The 26,586-nt window shown below is 39.5% G+C and overlaps 1 protein-coding gene across 1 annotated transcript in view; it reads right to left on the bottom strand.

The window, feature by feature from the left end:
- Positions 1–26,586, bottom strand: part of WWC2 (WW and C2 domain containing 2) — a 260,377-nt gene that overhangs the window by 111,686 nt on the left and 122,105 nt on the right. The window lies entirely within an intron of this gene.

The following is a 26,586-nucleotide window of genomic DNA, read 5'->3' as shown; positions in this document are numbered from 1 at the left end:
CTATACTGAGGGACCATTTAAAAAAAATTTTGGGGGGGGGGGACCATTTTAAATGGCAAAACCACCAACAAAAAGGACAAAAATGTGAAAGAAAAAAAAACCCAAACCTCCAAACTTCCCAAATCCATGGCACTAAATAGACCACGAAAAGGACACCTGTTTATATGGTATGAGAGCTTAAACAAGAAGGCAGACTGTCACCTTGTTCAACCTCGGCCGAGAACATGCATGTGGAGTGACTCAGATCTTTTACATCTTTGCCCATGTCTGTGATTGACCAGGAAAGCACTTGAAGTATTGATTTTGAGATCACAAATAAATGTTAGTGAATAGGCAAATTTATCAATGTGGAATCCACAAGTAATGAGGATCAACTGTCCTTAACATATGCTGGTTAGCTGATTGATGGAGCCTTTAGGGATTTAAGAATTTATCTCAATAAGCCAAATGAACATATCTCCAAAGAGGAGATTTCTGGTAGGGCATCCAGAGCGGGGAATAATTTTGACCAGGGCCTCCCTGCCAGCTGCTTCTCCATCTGCATAGCTGTCTCCTCTACCTAGTCATAAGAAAAGGCCATTAGAACACAGAGGAAAACGAAATTGAAAATTGCATCCTTGAGATGAGAAGGAAACTGAAAAAGCTGATGTTGTTCCCGAAGTAATTCCTGTAGAAAAAGGGCCTGTCATCCCCACCAACTACTGACCAATTGCTACCTACAGGGCAGGCAAATCAACCTACCTGAAACAGTAAAGAGCTCTAAGGGAAAGACAGGAAGAACTAAGTACCAGGAAAGTCAAACCACTACTACTACCTCCCCACAGATGCCAACAGAGCTAGCCCTGGACCCTGAATCCAAGACCCTTGGGAATAATGGTACACCCAACAAGCCTCTGATACTGCTTCCAGCCCAGCACCATCAGCCATCACTGAAGGGAACAACCACAATACATAAGTAGCCTACCTACCTCCCAACAATACCACCGACAGAGTCCTATAAGTGGCAACAACACTCCCCAATCCCCACCCCTACCCCAGGCCACTGGTCCTACTACCAGCCCAGGCCATTCCCCTTGCCTCAGCCGTCATCCTCAGAATCGACCCCCATGAAGATGCAATCTCACAACTTCTTCTATACCTACTATTTAAAAAAAAAAAAAAAGTTCTACTACCAAAGTTCTTGGCACTGTGGAAAGGTGGGCCATCAGAAACTGATGAGATTTTATTAATTAAAATGACATTTAAGGGGCAGCTAGGTGGCACAGTGGATAGAGCACTGGCCCTGGAGTCAGGAGGAACTGAGTTCAAATCCAGCCTCAGACAGTTGACACTTACTAGCTGTGTGACCCTGGGCAAGTCACTTAACCCCAACTGCCTCACCAAAAAAAAAAAAAAGAAAGAAAGAAAGAAAAAAGAAAAGAAAAAGAAAAGACATTTAAAATGATGATTGGTCATCTACTTTGCTACTACACTACACCCTGAGATCTAGGAGACCATTCCCTCTGACTTGAAGAGGAAACCTTCTCTATGTGTTGTCTCCCCCATTAGAACATAAGCATCTTGAGAGCTTATTTTTGTGTCTGTATCCCCAGTGGTTAGCACAGGACTTTGTGCACAGTAAGCACTTCTCAAATGCTTTTTCATTCATTCATTCATCCATCCATTCATTTATTTTTTTTTAAGTTTTTTTTTTTTTAGTGAAGCAATTGGGGTTAAGTGACTTGCCCAGGGTCACACAGCTAGTAAGTGTTAAGTGTCTGAGGCCGAATTTGAACTCAGGTCCTCCTGACTCCAGGGCCAGTGCTCTATTCACTGCACCACCTAGCTGCCCCCATTCATTCATTTATAACCAGTCTGAACTATTGATAAGCATGAATTGTAGACTATTTAAAAATAAACATCCTTTGATGATTTAAAAAAAAAAAGAACCTATCTCTACTCTTATTATCTACATCCTTTTTACCTTCACAAACTCTGGAATTTCCCACTAATATCAGGCACACTCTTATATACCAGACTTTTCTCTTTCAAACAGATTGGATCCATTCCAAAATTCTGCCTCTAGTCTATTTTATTATTTCTTTCGTTTTTCTTATTATCTTGTAAATTGAAAGCAGCAACCCATTTAACTTAGTTATACATGTCTTTCTCTATACACAAATTATTTCCTCTGAGAATGGATTTTTGCCAGTTGTCTCGATTCATGTATGGCACCAAATGACAGACTTCGTAACAAGCAGTTATAATGAAACACTGTCAGACAGGCACTTTAAATATTCCTAAACATCTTTGGAGTCTTCTTCTAAGTATATTAGCTAGCAAGCCATATAACCCATACTTAATATCATCCCGCACCATCACTGAGAGGGGGGTGGGGGGCAGTAACAAACAAAACATGAGATGAAAGACATTTTAGCCATCCTTCTCCCTCCCCACTTCTAAGCTGCCCTAAAATACATTGGATGACACAAACCGGAGACCATGATGCTCATCTCTTGTTGGGCAACAGACCAATTACATCATGTGGTGTTAATGAAATTCCACAAACTATCTCAAAACAAAATTAATGTTCATTTCATTTACACTAAAACTACTTACTAGCTAGTATTGGTAGAAGAGTACTAATGATACTCAACTTAAAAGAAGTAGGGTTTGCCCCCCAAAACTTTTGTATACTTCAATGAATCCATTATTTCATCTATATGGTATATAGATCTTTCCAACAATAGATCATGGACCATCCATGCCTCCTCATCCTGTGTGACTCTTGCCCACATTCTCCCCAAAATCAGATATTTGTAAAGCACTTAGCACACAGTGCCTAGCACATAGTAGGCACTTAATAAAGACTCATTCCTTTCTCCTCCCTTTAGGAATTTCTGTCCACTGTACTGTCTGTAATAGAGCCTTCAATGAATTTTATTCTCACCCAGCTCCACCATAATGGTGGTCTTGGAGTCAAGGAGTGCTCCTGATCTTGAATTCTGTCTCAAACCCTCACAAGTTGTGTGGTGCTGGGCAAGTCATTTAAGCCTCTCTGAGGATCAGTTTCCCTTGTTTGTAAAATGATGATAATCTACATCTACATCTACATCCCTGGGTTGTTTTGATAAAGTATATAATGTGCTATTAGTGTTAACTATTATTGTCATTATTATTCCTCTAACAAGTGGAATTTTTAAAAATTCCATAGTTTCCAGGGCAGAACTCTGGTTTTTCCCTAGGTATGCCTCACATTTGCTATGTGATCAGTCTACATTCCTTTCTAATATTGTACTATACAAAATCATTATATTTTGGAAGAGCTGATCTGATAGATGACCTGTGCTGATATGCTAACATATTCCTATCATAGATTCAGTATATCACTTGGGGTAAGGAAGGAAATAACAAAAATGCAACTATAGGGTGTCATAATTTTTTTTAAATGGACATTTCTTTACACCTGTTCTTTGGAGTTTCCCAGTGCCTTTGTGTGACACCCATTTTTAGTTCTTTGGAGGTATGGAGGTATTGGAGATATCATATTCATCCAAGAAAACGAGCAAAGTAGTTGTGCTGAAAAGATAGGCATTTGTTGTTATGGAAAACTTGGGGTAAGTAAAAGTGTCTTGCAATTTCCCAAATACTCCTCCTCCTTCTCAAGTCTGGGCCCAGTTCACTGTTCATCTGAACTAACTGTCCCAGATACATATAAACATTGTTTGTTACAGTTGTTCAGTCATTCAGTTGTGTCCAACTCTTTGTGACCCCATGGACCACAGAATGCCAAGCTCTTCTGTCCTCCTTTTTCTCCCTAAGTCTGTTCAAGTTCATATCTGTTGTGTCCATGACACTATCTATCCATCTCATCCTCTGGGGTCCCCTTTTCCTTTGGCCTTCCAACTTTCCCAAAATCAAGGTCTTCTAAAGCAAGAGTGTCAAGATACCTCCATTGGTAATATGTCTATTTGTTGGTCATAGGACGAGGATCTTACATTTAGTACCAAAGACAAATTTAAAAGTTTTTTTTTTAAGTGTGATTTTTAGCACGTTCTCCAGCTCGCTGATAGGAAAGGGGACACATAGTTGGCTGAATGACTGACTGAGGATCATTCTGATTATTTTTCAGGTTGGCTGATCAAATGACCAAGGACCATTTTTATTATTTTTCTGTGTTTCATAGGTTGCCAGAGCCAAAAAATTTCTTTATTGCTTCTTCATCTTTAGCTAGCCTGGTCTTCAGAAAACAGCCTCTGTTGGACCCTTCCAGGGCTTGTGCTGCACCAGCGTAGGCTCCAAGAACCCCTGGTCACATCCATACCACACTGAGACATCAGAGTAGTAATTATTCCAGAGAATGCCCAAGAACGATAATAACTACAATACTATTCAAAATGAAAATAACACTGAACCTATCTGAGCTTAGATTAAAAGCAACGATATAACTAATCCTACTTCTACAGAACAGACAGCAGGGAACGATGTGTGGTACATTGGAAAGAAGACTGGATTTGGAGGGTTAGGGACAGACTGAATTTGAATGACAACCCTTTTAATACCTTGTGTGACCTTGGGGAAGTCATGTAATCTCTTGGGACTCAGTTTCCCCATCTGTAAAAAATGGGATATGGAGTCTAAAGTTTCTTCCGGCCTTAAATCTGTATGCTTTAATACATTTTTCTCCTCTTGGTAGAGAGGGAGGAAGACTGTGGGTGTAGGATGTCACATAAAGTATAAAACACCATGGCAGATAGTTGGACTTCACTGTTCATGGTGTGGTGCTGGCAATGAAGGTGGGGAGAGGGAGTGCACACTAAGACATAAATGTGGTATAAAGAGCAAAAGTCAGGGATCCAATCAAGACGGTGACATTACAGAAGAAGCACAGAACTACCACGAAAATCCCAGCAAATATCTGAAAAGCCCTCCCCCCAAAACACCCCACAATAATAAGAAATTAGAAATGAAGAAGCAAGTCACCCCATACATTCCAGAACTGTACAAAATGAGGGTCAGAAGCAAGTGGAAGCTGGTAGAAAGGTCAGGTCAAGGAAGCCAAGGCCAGCACAGGTAAACATGAAAGCAGCTGACAGGGAGGGAAAGGAATCAGACTAGGAAAACCAGAACAAACACCAGTGATCCAGCCAACCAATCATCAACAACCACAGCGCTTTAAAGTCTATAAAGTGCTTTATAGATGTTAACTTGTTCCATCTTCCAAACACCCCCATGAGGGAGGGGCTATTGTTATCCCTACTTTACAAACACAGAACCTGAGGCACACAAAAGCTGAGCGATATGCCCATAAAAGAGAAAGAGTCATAGTGAAGGGGATATAGGTACTTGGATAAGATTTCCTTTCTGGGCGGATGCTTTGATGGTGACTGGAAAAAGAAATGCAGGGATCTGGAAAAGCCTAAATAACTTCCTTTAGCAGCTACACAGCAAGCGACAGAGTTATGGAGGAACCGTAAAGAAGAGCCAGCAATCGGGGAAGGACAGCGGCATGGCAGGGAGGCTGCTAACACAGGGGAACTCAAGGGGACTGGCTGGCAGAGGTAGGAGAGGAAAAGAAAATGGAAACAGCTAGGAGCAGCTACCAAAACAGAAATTCGTGATGAATTAGATCAGAGAAGAGGAGGAAATATGCCTATGTGTTTCTGCAGATTGAGTTTTTTAAAATCTGCACACATGTAGATATACATATATATCTACACATGAGAATATAGATATGGAAATAACTACATATAGGCAAATGTAGATATGGACACATCTACATATGTGCAAGTGTAGGCATGCACATATCTACATATATGTGAATGTATTTTATGTGTGTATCATATATGTAAATGTATTTTAAATTTTCGATATGCAGAAACATACTTTTTTGGACATGGTCAAAATAGGAATTTGTTTTGCTTGACTATGCATATTTGTTGCAAGGATTTTGCTTTGGTTTTCTTTTCTTGTGAAGAAGGGATGGTAGAAAATGACTATTAATTGAAGAAAATGTAATTAAAAATAATTTTCAAATGCTCACAGGAAAGCCTTCAAACAAACAAACAAACAAACAAAAAAACAATTCTAAGTCTTTGGAATGACATTCTGATGTTAGACCTACTGGGGCTTGGATGTCTTGCACACAGCAGTTATACAATAAATTTATGCAATATTAATGACAATTATGATCTGTGTAAGACAGCTAGGAAGAAACATATAGCTTGGGAACTCCAATTCTGCTTATGAAGAGTATGATGCCATTAAGCATAGTTCTGAGTTATGCAAATTGTTTTCTGAGCTAGTAGATGAGAGTCTAAGTCAAGGTTTCTACGGGCGTGTTTCATTTATTTGTTTTGATTCTTGTCACAACTGTTTGATATCACATACCCTTAAACAACTATAAAAATTATTTCACCAGGGCAGCTAGGTGGTGCAGTGGATAGAGCACCTGCCCTGGAGTCAGGAGGACTTGAGTTCAAATCTGCCTCAGATATTTGACACTTACTAGCTCTGTGACCCTGGGCAAGCCACTTAACCCCAATTGCCCCCCCAAAAAAGTTATTTCATCATGAAAAACAACTAAATAACCATTTGAAACTATTTGAACATATACTATTTTTATAAACCACCCTTCCCTTTCCCACTATCTTTCTATTTTGTTTTGTAGGGCAATGAGGGTAAAGTGACTTGCCCAAGGTCACACAGCTAGTAAGTGTCAAGTGTCTGAGGCTGGATTTGAACTCAGGTCCTCCTGAATCCAAGGCCAGTGCTTTATCCACTGCGCCACCTAGCCGCCCTCCCAGTATCTTTCTAAAAATACTAAAATATACACTGCCTCCACTAAAGTCTTCTTACACCACCTCAATGGGTCATGGAAGTAATCTCAAAATAATATTGGCAGAACACAAGCTCTGGTAAGCTCTACCAAGTGTAAAAGCCTTCAAAAAGATAGCCTGATTTTATGGACTCTGTGTGTGTCATCCAAAGACCAGCCTAATTAAGTTTGAAAAGCCATGCTACACCAGGTTGATGGCCAAAAGATGAGAGACTGGGGGGGCGCGGGGGCGCGGAAATGCAGCAAATCTGAAAAACTGGCTACTAAATTGTAGAAAGCTGTCAATCCATGTCATTGCCCATGCCTGACATGCACTCCCCTCTCACCTCCACCCCTAGAATACTTTGATTTCTTCAAAATTTTGCTCAAGTGACATCTACAAGTATCCTTTACTGATCCCCACAGTGCCTAGCGCCACCCCCCCAAATTTAACTTATCTTTATATCTCCAGGGCTTAGCATAGTGTGTGGCCCACAGCAGGTGCTTAATAAATATTTACTTACTGACTCATAGAGGTATAAGTGCCTTCCTAGGGATTTGAGCAAGGTAGGTGACTCAGTGCATAGAGCCCAAAGACTTGAGTTCAAATTCAGCCTCAGACACTTACTAGCTGCGTGACCCTAGACAAGTCACTTAAGCCTGTTTGCCTCAGTTTCCTCATCTGTCAAATGAGCTGGAGAAAGAAATGGCAAAAGACTCCAGTATCTCTGCCAAGAAAACCTCAAATGGGGTCATGAAGAGTCGGACATGAGTGAAACAACTGAACAATATCTTGGTAGAGTAGAAAGAAGAGAACTGTGAATGCTCTCATCTCTAGAGTACACTGTGGACCTGTTGCTCCTAAGTTCTTGGTGTCTTGTACCTGATGATATAAAGGCAGTAGAGCTTCAGAGAAAGTACACCGGATTGGGGCGGCTAGGTGGCACAGTGGATAGAGCACCAGCCCTGGAGTCAGGAGGACCTGAGTTCAAATCCGACCTCAGACACTTAACCCTGGGCAAGTCACGACCCCAATTGCCTCACCAAAAAGAAAAGAAAAGAAAAGAAAAGGAAAGAAAGAAAGAAAGAAAGAAAGAAAGAAAGAAAGAAAGAAAGAAAGAAAGAAAGAAAGAAAGAAAGAAAGAAAGAAAGAAAGAAAGAAAGAAAGAACGAACACTGGATTTCAAGTCAAAGGCCCAAAGCTCAGCTGGGTAAAGCTGCCAGTGGTCCTGGTATCCTCTACAAAATAAAGAGCTACTCCTTAAAAGTTGCTTCCAGCTCTAGATATCTGAGGACCACAAAGGACTAATCCAGATGCCAACTGACAGAGACGGAACTGGAAAGCAAAGTGAGTCCAGCCCATCGCACAACATATTACTGAGGGAAAACGCTATTATGACAACGATCAATTAAAATGGTCCCAAAGCCTTTTCATTAATTATTGTGCTGTTCCTTGGGAACTGCGACCCAAAAGACCCCAAAGACTCAGGGAATAGAAAATGGAAGCCAGCCAAGTATTGTTTCCTCAGCATAAGAGCTGATAAAAATCACGTTACCAAGTATGGATCCCTGGAACAAGATGCCGATGTTATCCACTTGTCTCATGACAACGGTGGCTGTAAAAATATGATTTCAGAGGATCATAGACTTCAAGAGGGAAGGGTCCTTCATGGCCATCTAGTGCAAGCCCCCTCCCCCTTTTTATAGACAAGCCAATGAGGCCCAGAGGGCTTAGGTGACTTGCCCCAAAACATACAGGTAGAAATGAGCAAACCCCAGATTCCAACCCCTACTCTCTGACTTCAAATCTATTGCCCTTTCCACTCTTCCCACTGCCTACCCCATTTAAAAATATTTTCCAAGATTAAAAGGCCTACACTCAATGTTACCATGAGTAATCCTCTATTAAAGGCCTACTCTGATGTCTCATCAGGCCACTGAGTTGACCTTGGGTTTGAAAAGCGGGTGAATAGGGGCAGCTAAGTGGCGCAGTGGATAGAGCACCGGCCCTGGAGTCAGGAGTACCTGAGTTCAAATCCGGCCTCAGACACTTAACACTTACCAGCTGTGTGACCCTGGGCAAGTCACTTAACCCCAATTGCCTCACTAAAAAAAAAAAAAAAAGAAAAGAAAAGCGGGTGAATAATAATCACAAGCTGTGGCAGAGCCTATTGAAGTTTAAAAGTCCCAACCACAGTGTGTATATCTCTTACAGCAAGGTGTAATGACCCTAGCAACCTCCCTGCTCTACCAACCTAAAAAGTTCCAGGCAAAGTTCAAAACCCAGGTCACCCTATCTAAGTCCGGCTAGCATGAATAGTAGTGGGGAATCTGGATAACAATTTTGTAGTCAATTTCCCTGGTGTGTTCCCCCATACCTACCCCCACACCCCATAGTAAGAATCAGCACCAGTCCCCAAGTCTAAACTCCTTGCTCCCCTCCCACAATGAATGGTCCTATTCAATTCAATTAAGTGCCCCCTAAAAGCTCACTAGACTTAGTTGGTTTGGGGTACCCAACTCCACCTGAGACCTGCTGTTTCCATCCTCCCTACCTGCTTTTCTTTATTATAAATATGTTCCTTCAATAATACTGTGTTGGGGCAGCTAGGTGGCGCAGTGGATAGAGCACTGGTCCTGAAGTCAGGAGTACCTGAGTTCAAATCCAGCCTCAGACACTTGACACTTACTAGCTGTGTGACCCTGGGCAAGTCACTTAACCCCCATTGCCCCACAAAAGCAAACAAACAAAAAAACCAAAATAATACTGTGTTGTTGTGTGTACAATGTTTCCTTGTATTGAACTACTGGGAGCCTGACTCTCACAAATGCTAAACCTGCATCAAGATAGAGGCCCAGCCTAGCTGTTGGAGAGATCCATCCTCAGGGATAGGGTCACCAGGTGATGATTTATTTTTTTAGGTCACAGAAATTCAGGAAGATCTACTTAAATGTAAATAGAGAATACACATCGATGAAATCACAAATCTCTGAAGAAACACAAATAATAATTAGCAGAAAGTAGAAGGCCTTCCAGCAAACCAATGTATACAAACCAAGAACATGGAAACATTCTTACTGGGTTAGAAACTAAGTGATGTTGCCAACATTCCACTAGGGAGAAGTAGAGTTTCAAGTGACTTCAACAAACTATGGTTATGACTCATCCAAATGCAGATGATGTTCAACCAGAATATTTGGGAAAGTAACACTGTGGAGAGAAAAGTACACTGAACTAAAAATGGAAAGACCCGGTTTTAAGTCTTTCTCTGCCAATAACTAGCTGTGTAATTTGAACAAAGTCATAGCTTCTCACACTCAGTTCCCTTATCGATAAAATGAACTCTCATTCTACTGGAATAAAAGCTTCCGTTTGAAGAAAGCAAGAGGTGATTTTATTTTATCTTTGTCTGTTAAAATGCCTGGAACATAAAAAAGCATTTAAAAAATGTTTGTTGAACTGAATTTAGTTAGCTGATCTCAAATGCCTCTTCAATCTCCAAAATTTTATGATTCTAGGTACAGAAGAGAATTTAACACCAAAAATCAAATACAAGTTCACCAGAAGAAGCCAAGAGCAAAAGGATAGAAACAAAAGCCAAACAAATTAGCAATGTTTTACTAATATTAAAAGAAAAATGGGGCAGCTAGATGGCACAGTGGCAAAGCACTGGCCCTGGATTCAGGAGTACCTGAGTTCAAATCCGGCCTCAGACACTTGACACTTACTAGCTGTGTGACCCTGGGCAAGTCACTTAACCCTAATTGCCTCACCAAAAAAAAGAAAAGAAAAGAAAAATGAAATGGATTGTCTTGAGAGATGGTGGATTTCTCTCTTTGTAAGTCTTTAAGCAAAGGCTAGGCAACTATTTGGCTGGTATTTCATAGGGAGCATTCTTTTGGTGTACAGATTGGACTAGCTGGCCACTGAGATTCCTTTCAACTTTCAAATTCTGGGATTCTGTGGTATGGCTAAATTTCTACAGTGGATAACTAGGCCCTGCCTGTCCCGTGCATCAGCAGAATTTCTGATAGGGTGGAATATGAATGGCAACAAAAATCCATATTAAAGATAGGTCTAGGGACGCTGGATTCAGGGATAAATTAGAGTTAGACTCAATCTCTAAGTATGTCTATAAAGCTAAGTAATGTGAAATTATATCTGTGCTATAGCTCCATTATATATAATTCGTATACTGAAATGCTACTGAAATTAAAATAAAACTTTGGGGTGCACAGGTCACTAGTACTTATATAAGCAAATAGGGGCAACTAGATGGCACAGTGGATAGAGCACTGGGAGATCCTGAGTTCAAATTTGACTCCAGATACTTACTAGTTGTGTGACCCTGGGCAATTCACTTAACCCCAATTGCCTTAAACAACTGGGGCAATTCCCAGTCGGCCTGATATATATCTTGCCACTGGTCCCAGATGGCTCTGGAGGAGAGAGTGAGGCTGGTGACTTTGCATAGCCCTCCCTCACTTAAATCCAATTCACTGCATGTCTTGACATGAGCCTGATCCCATGGTCCTCTTTGAGAAGGAAGGACAAATAACAACAAGCAGATAAATCTGAACTATGTCTTCAATGGATTCCTCTGTTATCAAAGGAAAAGGAAACTGAAATAACTTGAAAATTTTCCTATCAGTGTTTGATTTTACATCAGTGAAGAACTTTTTTTTAAAAAATAATAAACATTGTAATTATAATTTAGGATTCCAATTTCTTTTCTTTTTTTTTTCCCCTTTTTCTTTTTAGGGTTCCAATTTTTATCCTTCCTTCCCTCCCTCCTCTAGGCGGCAATCAGATATGGGTTAAACATGTATGATTATGTAAAACATGACCATATTTGTCATTTTGTATAAGAGAACTTGATTCTTACTAGCTGCGTGACCCTGAGCAAGTCGCTTAACCCCCATTGCCCCGGAAAATAAAAGTAATAAGAGAACTTGATTAAAAGAAAAAAACTGAAAGAAAATGAAAAATAGCATGCTTCAGGCTATTCCATCAATATCAGTTCTTTCTTTGGAGGTGGATAGTATGTTTCATCAATAGTCCTTAGGGATTGTCTTGGATCATTGTATTGCTCAGAATAGTGAAGTCATTCACATTCTTCAGCAAACAATATTGCTGTCTCTGTGTACAATGTTCTCTTGGTTCTGCTCACTTCAGGATACATCAGTTCATACATGTATTTCCAGGACTTTCTGAAGTCATCCTGCTTGTCATTTCTTATAGCACAATAATAATCCATCACCATCATATACCATAGTTTGTTTAGTTTAGCCATTCCCTAATCGATGGGCATTCCTTTGATTTCCAATTCTTAGCCAACCACAAAAAGAGCTGCTATAAATATTTTTGTACAAAAAGGTCTTTTTCTCTTTTGGGGAATGTCTTTGGGATATAAACTGAGTAATGCTATTGCTGGATCAAAGGGTATACACAATTCTATAGCCCTTTGGGCATAATTTCCAATTGTTCTTCAGAATGGGTGGATCTTTTTACAATTCCACCAACGGGGGCGGGGGGGGGGGTAGCATCCCAGCTTTTCCACATCCCCTCCAACATCCAATATTTTCTGTTTTTGTTATATTTGACACTCTGATAGGTGTGAGGTGATATCTCAGCATTGTTTAATTTGTATTTCTCTGATCAATAGTGATCTAGAACATTTTTTCATATGATTATAGATAGCTTTAATTTCTTTGTCTGAAAACTGCCTGTTCATATCCTTCAACCATTTATCAATTGGGAAATGATTTGTATTTTTATAAATTTGACTCGGTTCTCTATATACTTGAGAAATGAGGCCTTTATCAGAGATATTTGTTTCAAAAATTCTTTCCCAGTTTTCTGCTTCCCTTGTAATCTTGATTACATTAGTTTTGTTTGTGCAAAAGCTTTTTAATTTTATGTAGTCAGAATGATCTATTTTACATTTTGTATTACTCTCTATATCTTCTTTGGCCCTATATTTCTTCCTCTTCCCATAAATCTGACAGATAAATGATTCCATATTCTCTTAATTTGCTTATGGCTATCATTCTTTATGTGTAAATCATGTACCCATTTGGACCTCATTTTAGTGTACAGTGTGAGATGTTGGTCTATATCTAATTTTTGCCGTACTGTTTTAAATTTTTCCCAGTAGTTTTTGTCAAATGATGAGTCTTTGTTCCAAAAGCTTGGATCTTTGGGTTTATCATATACTAGATTACTATAGTAATTTACTATAGTGTAATTTCTATCTATTCTATTCCACTGATCTGCCTCTCTATTTCTTTCAGATTGTTTTGATGATTATCACTTTATAATACAGTTTGAGATCTGGTACTGCTAGACCACCTTCTTTTATATTTTTTTTCATTGATTCCCATGATGTCCTTGAACTTTTGTTTTAGATGAATTTCGTTATTATTTTTTCTAGCTCTATCATACATACATATATGTATGTATATATGTATGTATGTATGTATGTATGTATGTATGTATGTATGTGTGTATATATATATATATATATATATATATATATATATATGGGGGGGGCGGCAGGCAATGAGGGTTAAGTGACTTGCCCAGGGTCACATAGCTAGTTAACTGTCAAGTGTCTGAGGCTGGATCTGAACTCAGGTCCTCCTGTATAAAATATTTTTGATAGTTTGAGGGGCAGTTAGGTGGCACAGTAGATAGAGCACTGGCCCCGGAGTCAGGAGGATCTGAGTTCAAATCTGACCTCAGGCACTTAACACTTACTAGCTGTGTGACCCTAGGCAAGTCACTTAACCCCAATTGCCTCACCAAAAAAAAAATTTTTTAAAAGACCAAAGATAGTTTGATTGGTATAGCACCAAATAAATAAGTTAATTTAGGTAGGATTTAGTGAAGAACTTTTAATATAGCTTTGCACATTCTTTATCTGGAGTACAAAATGTATGGTTCTTACTTAGGTTGGGGCCTTCTGACAAATTTAACTTTACTAAATTTTTTGCAAAGCATTAAGAACTTTTGGAAGGACATAAGATAAAAGGAGCTAAGATTTATTTTCTAAGTCTTCTATAGAAAACCAGATTTAAAAGCCAAAATCTAAAGAAAGAACTGTTTAAGTGGTTTGAAATAATTACTATTTGAAAAAAGGCCATGTTAGAACACATATATATCATATGGATCTTTTAAAGTTTACATATTTTTAGACAAATATTGAAGCTAAATTATAGGAAAGTACTGATAATATTTCAATATAACTCGATTTCATGATTAATGAAATAGCACGCAACAAATATAAATTCTAGAATCTACATTGATTCCTTCCTCGATGATGGCTCTAGCTGAAATTCCTAATAACTGGAGCTTTAATGGAAGGTTTAGGATGTCTTTAGGAATGCTATATCTCTCTATCATTTCCATTTTCTTTAGCCAAGGATGACACAGGATAGCACTGCTTATATTTTTATGTGAAGATATTTAGTAAGCTTCTTGAGGGCAGGAACCGTCTTTTGCCTCTTTTTGTATTCTCAGTGCTTAACACAGTGCCAGGCACATAGTAGGTGCATAATGATTGTTTACTGAATTGAATAACATATTTCAAAATGCTTCCATTATCTCTACTGGTTGTTAATGCATTATAATCTATAACATTTCTAAGGTATCAATTAGAGTTTCCACTAAGAGGTATGTGTAAGATGAGTTGCTGTATGAGCATGCTGCCCTAAGATTTGTGTTTAACATAATTATTAAGTGCTTACTATATTCCAGCCACTGTGCTACACAAAGGAGATACAAATACAAAGAAGAGAAAAATCCTGACCTCTAAGGAGCTCACATTCTAATAGAGAGAAAACAAATATACACACACAAATACATGTATACATATATGGTGTGTACATATATATGGGTGTATTTATATATCTATGTAGTATTATATAGAGAGTATATATTTTTAAATGGATAAATGGAAGAATGTGCATATATGAATATATGAGAATACATATATGAATACATGTGAATATATCTGCATGACCCAAGACAATCCCAAAGGACCACACACACACACACACACACACACACACACACACACACACACACACACACAGAGTTTAGGAGGAAGGAGACTAGCAGTTGGTAGGACCAGGAAAGACTTCATACAGAAGAAAGTGCCTGAGTTACATCTTCAGGGAAGAGATGAAGGCTCTCTGAGACAAAGGTATAGAGAGGTAGTGAATTCCAGGCACGGGGAACAGTCCATGCCAAGGCAAAGACAGATGGAGTGCCTTGTGTGAGGAATAGAAATAAGGCCAATTTGGCTAGAAGGCAGAACATGGAAGGGAAAGGTGCCCAATGAGGCTAGAAAAGATAGGGTGGGGCCAGATTGTGTACCGCTTTAAAAGCTAAAAACAAGAGTTTATATTTTATCCCTGAGGCAACAGGAAGCCACAAGAATTGAGTAGGGGAATCACACATCCAGATTTGCACTGAGGGAAAATTACTTTGACAACAGTGTATAAGATGGATTGGAGTGGGAAGACACTCAAGATAAGGAAACCAAATAGGAGGCTAGTGCACCAATCTAGGTGAAAGGTGATGAGGACCCGAGATATGGTGGTTGCTGTTTAAATGGAGAAGAGTTGGAAATGAAAGAAATAGTGAAAGTAGGAACGGCAAGATTTCACAAGTAATTGGATATGTGGGGTTAAAGAGAGTGTTCTCACTCTCTTTAGAAGATGATAACATGGATATAAACCCAGGTGTCTGGAAGGACGGTGGTCCTTTCAGCCACCAGAAATGAGGATGTTTGTTTGGAAGAGAAGAAGGTTAAGAGAAAATATAATGAATTGCATTTTGGACATGTTACGGTTAAGACATCTCTTGGTCATCCAGTTTCAAGTGCTCAATAGATCATTTGGGACTGAAGCTCAAGGGATAACGACAAGAATCAACACATTTCTTGTTTTTAATTACTATGAGCCAGGCAGTGTGCTGAAGGCTTCACAGTTATGATCCCATTTGGTAGATAAGACAGATTTACAGATGATGGGGTAGATATACAAATACACATGTGTGTACATAAATACACACGCATATATAAACAAACCTGATATATAAATAAATAATATGCTGTCTATCATATAGTTTATGAACACAGACATATCTATCTATGATAACATATACATCCATATAACATGTATGTCTACATGTGTGCGAGTCATCTGCATAGAGTTGATAATTAAACACATGAGAACCGAAGACATTACCAATAGAGGTTGGAGGGATAAGACATCCCTAAATGGTGTCTTTTGAAGTATTGTATTGAATAGGTATGTACTATAAAATAGGTTAAAAGAACATATGACAATCATTCCAGTGTTTTACTGGCTACTGTTCTTGAAGGTTTAACAACTTTTCTCGATTCTGCAAATGGAAACAATTCTACAGTTCACAGAGCAACGGGGACAGAAAATGTAGCTAAATGACCTGACCTAAGGACCCCCTCTTAAAAAGTGGAGAGAGGAGGAGGGAAAAAGAAAGTTGCTTCAACTCTACACAGTTCATTAAGAAAATAAAAAGTAAAGAAAACAAAACAAAAAACAAAAGAAAAAAAGGAAATAGAAAGTATCAGGAAGAAGCCCAAAAGAGAAAGAAAGAAGGGGGGGAAACCACAGAAGGATGTGGCAGTATACCAGTTTAGAAGGGAGAACTGTTGAAAGAGGCCCTCAGAAAGGAAATGACAAAAGGAGAATTGGGATCTGTGGGCACAACCTCCTCTACTCCCATCCAACATCCCTCAGGGCAACTCTAGTATAAACCAAATCAAACATGATTTTCACTTTAAGAAGGATGCAAAGGTTGAGGATAAAAGAAAAATTTGGAAAAGAAATAAGAAGTGTAAAATAATTCATTGGGGTTCTGAGGATGCCCAAGGAGTAATATATAGGAAATGAGGTTTATGCAGAGGTAGAAATCTGCAAGTAGACAAGCCCTCTGGAGCAGAGGTTCTTAACTTGAGACAATGACTTTATTTTTTTTTTAAATATGTCTATGTTTCTATATAATTTATTTTCTTTGTAATCCTAGTACTCTATGCATTTAAAACCACTGTTCTAAGAAGAGGTCCATAGGCTTCCCTGGATTGCCAAATGGGGTCCAGAACACACGAGGTGGTTAAGAATCTCTCGCTTCAGAGGCTTCTGGACTAAGGCAGATCCTACTGGATTTGGGCTGGCTGCTGCTCTTTGAACCAAGCTGTCTTCTAGAAACATGGTACTGATTTGGACAATGGCAAACACAAACGTGCCTTGCTATTGTGTGGTGACTATCTCTTACCAATACCCTCTAAAAAGAGGTTAAACCTTAAAGTACTTTAGCAAGAGGCATGGATGGAGCTATAAACCTCAGCCAAGTGACCTATAAAAGGAGCAAAGATGTATTCTCACTTAGGCAAATATTCTGTGGTAATAAATACATATGCAGCTAAAATTTATTTCTAGATAACCATACTTTCATTCCCAACTCACCCCCTCCTTCACACACACAAAAACACACACGATCTAGAAAGAAGTCATAGTAAGCACTGCAACATTTCCAAACTTAAAGTTATGAAGCAAAGGTAAACAAATAATGCTGACAACACCATAAATCAACACCATAAATCACAGTCTACTATAGCTCTCGATTCATATTTGTTTAGTTTCCCATCCTACATTCTGAAAGAAGCCTTTCCTAGTCCTTTTTCTTGGGGAGGGGGGCAATGAGGATTAAGTGACTTGCCCAGGGTCACACAGCTAGTAAGTGTCAAGTGTCTGAGGCTAGATTTGAACTCAGGTCCTCCTTAATTCAGAGTCAGTGCTTTAGCCACTGTGCTACCTAGCTGCCCCTCCCAGTTCTTAATCTTGATGGCTTCTTTGAGAGATGCCCCATCTACTCTGTAAATATTTTGTTTGTGCCTAGTTATTTACACATTGTCCCCCTACCCCAGCATTCCCCCTCCCCATCCATACACAGTGGACTGTGTCCTCCTCTTGGGCCAGAGACTATCTTTTATCTTTCTTTGCATCATCAGCACTTAGCATAGTGCCTGGCATATATAGTAGGTGTTTAATAAATGCTTGCTGATTGACTATTACTGGATATTCCAGTCATCCTGACCTATATCTTGTTACTGGACCCAGATGGCTCTGGAGAACAGAGTGAGTCTGGTGACTTTACCACAGCCCTCCCTCACTTAAATCCAATTCAGTACAAGTCATGGCATCACCTCCCAATGTCATGGCCCTCTTTGAGAACAAATTAATAAGCGGATAGTCTATGGTGAAGCCCTTTTGATATTTAAGTTTAAAATAACATAAACAACAAATCATAATTTCTAGGAAACTTTCATTTTACTTGGTATTTTATTAACTCTATTATTATCTATTTGAGGCATTTTACATGTTGGTGGTCAGTGTTTACAGTGTAGATAAACAGTCTGTCCTTGGGAAAATGATGTTAAAAAACTAATGTTGTTTGTACATCTCTAATAAAGAACTCTAGTAGTTTATCTGCTAATGATACTCTAGTTGACCTGTCATGTTCCATTCCTCCCAAGGTATAAAGGAGATACTAGTCCCTGGTAAAAGAAGAAGGGAGAGAGAGAGGGAGAGAGGGAGGGAGGGAGGGGGAAGGAAGAAACAAGTATTTATTAAGGGCTACTTTGTGTCAGGAACTGTGCTAAGCACTTTACAAATATTTGATCCTCAGGGGCAGCTAGGTGGCACAGCAGATAAAGCACCAGCCCTGGATTCAGGAAGATCTGAGTTCAAATCTGGCCTCAGACACTTGACACTTATTAACTGTGTGACCCTGGACAAGTCACTTAACCCTCACTGCCCTAAAAAAAAAAAAGAACTAGTTCAAGCTGGTTCAAATACACCACTGCCCCACAAAAAAACAAAAACAAAAGACTAACAAATATTTGAGCCTCAAAACAACCCTGGGTATCAGGTACTATTATTGTCCCCAGTTTACAACTGAGGAAATTAAGGCAGGCTTAATTAAGTGACTTGCCCAGAGTCACACAGCTATTAGCATAAGTATCTTGACCTATGTCTTGCCACTGGACTCTAATGACCCTAGAGGAGAGAGTGAGGCTGGTGACTCTGCACATCCCTGTGGATGATCTTGAAAGTGTGGACAATTCTGCAGTTGAGCATAGAGTACCTGTGGTTTCCAGCCAATATAGTTACATAGCTTCAATTCTGAATAGTCCTAACTTAAGTTACTGCACCACTTAATTTATTAAAGTCAATTTCAAATCATATCCAAAATTATAGAAGGTAAATGATTTAGTTCAGTCTAGATTCTAACTGCAACCATGTTGCAAAAGTTATTCTCTTTCTTTGAAGATTTGGGGGTAGATCAACAGAAACACTCCACTAGAATCTCAGTAAGGAACACTTTACATTTCATGAAATATTTTGTACAATTCAAACGGGAATTATACAAAAGAGGGCTCCCCAAAGACACCTTTGCCAAAAGCTTCCGAAAACAATGTACTTCTCTGTTGAATGGATACATCTGCTGAATGAAGACTATTTATTAAAGATAAATACTAAAATAAAGTTTATTATTAAGAAGGTAGGATTTTTTTTTTATTAAGATGTAGTAGGGGTTAGCTAGGTAGTGCAGTAGATAAAGCACAGGCCCTGGATTCAGGAGGACCCGAGTTCAAATCCGGCCCCAGACACTTGACACTTACTAGCTGTGTGACCCTGGGCAAGTCACTTAACCCCCACTGCCCCACAAACAAAACAAAACAAAACAAAAATATGTAGTAGCCCAAGGAGACCACTCTATTAATACAGCAAAATAATTTGAATGTTGTCTATATTACAGGAGTATTAACACATTTCATAATAGGCAAACATCACATATCTCATAGGAATTCACTATTCCAAGACTTTTTATGAATGTGGAATTTAAATATAGGAGTGAATTATCAGGGCTCATCACCAAAGACAACATTAGGTGGGTGAAATGCATCCTAGTTTAGAACTAATCTCGAGCTTGTCTATTTTTCTTTCTATCTGGGAGGATGGATGTCAACAATATGAATTTTTTTTTAAATGACCTCTTTTGGACTAGTTTACTTCTTCATCATATACCCAGTACATCTTCAATTCCCATGGCCTACTCCTTCCCTGCACCTGAGAGCCACCCAAAAAGAATAGGCACACCTTTCATCTTCCCCCATGACCCGGAAGTTTTCTACTTCTACAACTCTGAAATTCTTTTTTCTGACCATGACCTTTTACCTTTCCATCTCTCCCTGTGCTTCACTCCTCTTAAATTTATTCTTTGCCCACCAATGCCTCCAACCCATAGAATTCTCCATGGCATACCACCTGACACCTATCAGATTGGCTAAAATGACAAAAAAGGAAGATAATAAATGTTGGAGAGACTGTGGGAAAATTGGAACACTAATGCATTGTTGGTGGAGCTGTGAGCTGATCCAACCATTCTGGAGAGCAATTTGGAATTATGCCTAAAGGGTGATAAAGCTGTGCATACCCTTTGACCCAGAAATTCCACTTTTAGGTCTTTTGCCCAAAGAAATCATGGAAGGGGGAAAGGGACCCACATGTACAAAAATATTTATAGCTGCTCTTTACGTGGTAGCAAGGAATTGGAAGTTGAGGGGGTGCCCATCAATTGGGGAATGGCTGGACAAGTTGTGGTATATGAATACAATGGAATACTATTGTGCTGTAAGAAATGATGAGCAGGAAGAGTTCAGAGAAACCTGGAGGGTCTTACGTGAGCTGATGATGAGTGAGATGAGCAGAACCAGAAGAAAATTGTACACAGTATCATCAACATTGAGTGTTGACCTACTGTGATGGACTATATTCTTCTCACCAATGCAATGGTACAGAAGAGTTCCAGGGAACTCATGATAGAAGAGGATCTCCAAATCCAAGAAAAAAAAAAAAGAAAGAAAGAACTGTGGAGTATAGATACTGATTGAACCATATTATTTCTTTTGTTTTGGGTGCTGTTGTTGTTTTTTTCTATTTTGAGGTTTTGCATCACTGCTCTGATTTTTTCTCTTGTAACAGGATTAATGCAGAAATAGGATTAATGCTATTATGTATATATATATATGTGTGTGTGTATATATCTATATCTATATGTATATGTATAGAGATATATAGATATAACCTATATCGGACTACCTGCTGTCTAGGGGAGGGGGGGAGGGAGGGGAGGGAGGGAGAAAAACCTGAAATTGTAAAGCTTGTATAAACAAAAGTTGAGAACTATCTTTACATGTAACGGAAAAAATAAAATACCTTATACATAAAAAATTAAAAAAATAAATAAAAAAGAGATATCATACAGACACAAAACACACCATGCACACACAAATGCATAAGCCTGTGAGCTTGCATAAAACTAAAATTCTATGTAATAACTCTCCCTTGCTTATTTTATGGAACCTCCAATAATCACCCAAGGGAATAGTAATGTGTTTATCAATAAAGCTTCACTTTATTTTGTTGATGTTCTTATAAAGATCACTACTACAAACCCCCCCCCCCCCAAAAGAATTCTCCATGGCATTATTATCCTGTTCTAGCTTCATTTTTTTCCCCTTCTTCAACGTGGCTCTATAGTTAACTTGACCCTAGCACTTCAGGGCAGCTAGATGGTATAATAGATAAAACACTGGACCTGAACTCATCTTTCTGACTTCAAATCCAGCCTCAGATACTTAGTAGCTATGTGACCTTGGGCAAATTACATGATCCTGTTTGCCTCAGTTTCCTCATCTGTAAAATGAGATGGAGAAGGAATGACAAACCACTTCAGTACCTTTGTCAAGAAAACCTCAAATGAGATCACTTAAGAGTCTGAAACAACTGAATAAAAACAAACACTTTACACTGCTTTTTACTGTCTAATTCCACGTCCTTTGTCCCACTGCTACTCAAATCATGTCCAACATGAGTGTTGGACTACTCCCACTATCCACCTCCTCCACTTTCTCTCATGCTGCTGAGCAGTGTTGGAGGAAATCACTGAACCATGCTAAATGAGTTCACCACAAATGTAAATCATCTCATCTTAACTGGGCTGACACTGCTACAAAGCAATACTTTTATTCCCTTCCACTTGATTCTCTATCACACGCCCCCTCCTAAAGCAGCCATTCCAAACCTTGTATTCTCTCCTCAAACTTCCCGCAGTATCAAAGATCTCATCCTCTACTTTGCTTCCTAACACTTAGCACAGTGCCTGGCATATATTAGGTGCCTAAAAATGTTTATTGATTGATTATGGAGAAAATAGGGGTCAATCCCCTGAGTTCTCTCTTCTCTTCATCTCAAAATTTCCTATTCCCTCATCCTTCTTCCAATCTTTGATTAAAGAGGTGGCTCTTCTCAAAGCCAATTCCTGAACATGGTCCTGGGTTCCTAGCCTTTCCTTTCTACTTTGATAGAAATCCCCCCACAATTACCCCATCTTGCCTTCTTAACATCAATCCCTATTAATCTATCACCTCCTTCCCTATTGCCTAAAAGATGCCTAGGTTTCCTCTATTCTTAAACTCTCATTTGACCCTAGTATCCCCTCCAATAATCATCTTCCACCTTACCTTCCTTTTTTTTTTAAGTTGGGCAATGAGGGTTAAGTGACTTGCCCAAGGTCACACAGCTAGTAAGTGTCAAGTGTCTGAGGCCAGATTTGAATTCAGGTCCTCCTGACTCCAGGGCTGGTGCTCTATCCACTGCACCACCTAGCTGCCCCCTTTACCTTCCTTTTTTAAGCCCAAAGGCCAGGGGAAAAAATATGCCTACTTATAGTCTCTACTTTGTCTCCTCACTCACTTCTTTAACCCCTGCAGCATGTCTTCAGACTTTATCATTCACCAGAACTACTCTCTCCAAAGTTACCAACTATCCTTTAATTGCTAAATTTGATGGCCTCTTCCCAGTCCTCCACCTTCTCAACCTCTCTATTGTGTGTGACGCTGCTGCCCACCTTCTCCTCCTGACCATTTCTCCTCCCATTTCTTTTCCAGCCTGACAGTTCTTTCTCAATCTCTGTCACTGGATGATTTCCCATACTACACTCCCTAATTGTTTGTCCAGGACCCTCTCCCTGCTGTCCCCTCCCTCTCCACTTACCAGTTTACAGAGGCTCCATGATCATCTCCAAAAAATGACTCACAGACGGAGGCTCTGTCCTTCACTCCACGTATGTGACTGACTGTAGGTCAGCTTTCCTCTTCTACAAAATGAGGAGAGTGAAGCTAGCTGATTTCTAACCTACCTGCTCTAAACTCTTATCTTAGGTCATAATGGAAAATATGTCTTTGATTTTTTTTCTTAGAATAAGGAAGAAAGAAAATAAGTAAAATTGGTGTTTCAGCTATTCTCAAAGAAAGTTAACAGTACTCAGATACTACAACCGCAAGTCTTTGTGTTTTGAAAATTGTGCTGCAGAATTATCCTTGAGAAATGAGGGACCAGTATTCTATATACACTCCCTTTGTTTTCTATTACTTCTGAAACTTGACCCCACGTGGGCTGTATGTATATATTGGAAAGAGGCCAGCATTGTCTAATGTTCAATTTACAGCCTCTGAAAGGCCACGTTTAAATAATGTAGTCGAGAGGATCAATGCATATGTTGTATCAACTAAGAAACATTTCATTATAATTTGGTCTTCATAATACAGCACTTTTCAATCCTTTCAGGACTCCACTCAGAGCTTACATAGGCCTAGCTTTCATAGGATCTCAAGTCTAAGCCTACCCCACCCCCAACCTGGCCTCTTCCTCCTGGAGAAGTCAATGGAGGGAGGGGGGGTTATCCCAAAAAGGAACTTGAAGCCAGTCTGAAATAAGAGTATTTCATCATGTGTTAAATTTAACATTGAAACCCCAATTTTATATTTTGCCAGCTGCACAATGCTCATGGCCATAAAGAGAATTGGTATTGAAATAGCTCTCTTTACCAATGGACAGAAAAAATAGAACCCAGGAGTCTCAGATTTCTCTTCTAAAATAGTGATTCCTACATTTATTAAAATTTGAAATGCCCCAGCAAGTCTTTTTCTGATGCTGTTTAAACAAAATGCTGCCCATCTCTCCTTCAAAAACAACTTGAGAGCTGGCAGAAATATGGTAACAGAGTGTGGCATCCCTTGAGCTAATTAAGGGTGCCTTGGGGGAGGGAGGAGTCGAAGACACTGTATAGGGAATCACTGCTCCAGAGAAAATGAAAATATAGCCCATATATTCTGCCTCAGTAACAGCTACAACAAAGACACACAAGCCATGTAGCTTCCTGAATTTAAAAAGCAAAAGGACTTTTAAAAAAGGGGGGGGGGGGGATTTACACGGCCTCAGACACTTAACACTTACTAGCTGTGTGACCCTGGGCAAGTCACTTAACCCCAATTGCCTCACCAAAAAAAAAATGGGGGGGGGGGGAATTTACAAAACAAGATATTCCATCCATAGATTCATTTAATTCAGTGGATATTTTTTCAGCATTTAGTGTGCGTGCACATAGAACACAGATACAAAGTTTAGATAAGACACAGTCCCTGTCCTCAGAGAACTTAGAGTCTAATAGAATCAAAGGCATACAAAGCTAACTATAATATACAATATTTCCTACTTCAATACTTTAAAGATCTGTCATCTTCTCAGTGTGGAAGCTCACTGCTTTGCCAGAGATTGTAACCCCTCCAGCTTCATCAGATTTGTCAGAGCTTGCATCCCACTATCATAGCTTCTGATACCATGATAAGGTACCCCAGTGGCATTTTCCATGGAAGAATACATATTAATACAAGGTAATCACTTAGAGGGTTATGAAATAAATTACTTTAAGAGATCCAGGGGGCAGCTAGGTGGCGCAGTGGATAGAGCACCGGTCCTGGAGTCAGGAGTACCTGAGTTCAAATCCAGCCTCAGACACTTGACACTTACTAGCTGTGTGACCCTGGGCAAGTCACTTAACCCCAAATTGTCTAAAAAAAAAAAGAGAGAGAGCCAAGGGAAGGAAGAAAGTGAGGATGGAAGGAAGGAAGGAATGGAGGGGGGGAGGAAAAGAGGGAAGGTAAAGGAAGGCAAGAAGGAGGGAAGGAAGGGAGGGAGGAAGGAAGAAAGGGAAGGAGGGAGGGAGAGAGGGAAATTTATTAAGCACTTAACCGTGTACACAACTATGTGGCACATTTCATAACCAATTCTTTCAGTCTGTTTCCTCTTTTGAAAATTGTTTGGGTTTTGACAATGACTAAAAGTGAGTATAAATAGGAATTGTTTCTTTTCTAGCTAGAAACCGTGAGGGTCTTCCCCTCCCATTTTGAGGTGGTTTTGTTTGGTTTTGTTTTTGTTTATTTAAATAGACAAACTAGAAGGTGTTTTGCCACATTTCTTACCTAGCCTTAAAATCACTGAACAGGTGTTGCCTCAGACAAAGTGAATCTTGAGAAAGACCTTAGCTTAAAAAGGACATGGTCTCCCACTTCACTAGGGCCATCTCCAGCCATCTCTTGACCCATGTCTTGCCACTGAACTCAAATGACTCTGGAGGAGAGCGTGAGGCTGGTGACTTTGCACAGCCCTGCCTCACTTAAATCCAATTCACTGCAAGTCAAGACTTGCATCCCTTACCATGTCATTGGTCCTCTTTGAGAGAGGACAAACAACAACCTCATTTGAAAGTTGGGAATAATAACAGGACCTACCTCACAGAGTTCTATTGAGGATCAAATGCTGAATGTATGGACCACCTGGATTTGATGGAGCTGCCTTATCCAAAAGGATGTTATGAAACCCTGGATTAATAGGAGCAAAATGCCCTCAAGCTGAACTCCAAACTGAACCCAGATAGCTAGCAGATAAGTCCCTATCTGCTGACTTCTTTCCCTGGGATGTAAGTCCCTATCTTGTAAAAATATCTGGGCATAGGGGGCAGCTAGATGGCGCAGTGGTTAAGCACCGGCCCTGGATTCAGGAGTACCTGAGTTCAAATCCGGCCTCAGACACTTGACACTTACTAGCTGTGTGACCGTGGGCAAGTCACTTTACCTCCGTTGCCTGCAAAAAAAAAAAAAAAAAAAAAAAAAAAATCTGGGCATCCCCAAACCCTTTTTTGGGGAATCACATAATCTTATCAAACTGATTCCTCCATTCTTGTTATAACTGAAATTGTTAAACTGATTTGCATCATGTCCATTCTTGTTATAAAGTATTTGTTATTAGGCTGATTTGTATCATGCTAATGAAACTGATAACACCCTGTAACCAGTGAGCAAAGAAACATATATCCTCAGAAAGACGAGTTGGAAGGGGTCTCCGCATGATTCATACCTGCTTGTTCTTGGGACAAATAAATTGGTACTATGTTTTTCTTGTTTGTCTCTGATGTGGTTTTTCCTGTAGGGGATGTTATGAAAATAATATTTTCTCTGATCTTTTTTTTTTCCTGTAGGAGACAGGCATAAAACTGAAATTTGACAATAGCACGTAAAGGGATTTGTAGATTACTATTTAAATGCTAACTAATTATCATTGTTACTATTATTATCATTATCATTGCAAAGCACTGTGCTAAACGACTGGCCTGGAATGAGAAAGTCTCATCTTCCTAAATTCAAATCTTGCTTCAGACACTAGCTATGTGGCCTTGGCAAGTCACTTAACCCTGTTTGCCTCAGTTTCCTCCTGTCAAATGAGCTAGAGAAGGAAATGGCAAACCACTCCAGTATGTACCTGTGCCAAGAAAACCC

The sequence above is a fragment of the Dromiciops gliroides genome, chromosome 6 (assembly GCF_019393635.1).
Source record: "Dromiciops gliroides isolate mDroGli1 chromosome 6, mDroGli1.pri, whole genome shotgun sequence".
Lineage (NCBI taxonomy): Eukaryota > Metazoa > Chordata > Mammalia > Microbiotheria > Microbiotheriidae > Dromiciops > Dromiciops gliroides.
This window is presented reverse-complemented; position numbering and strand designations above follow the sequence as displayed.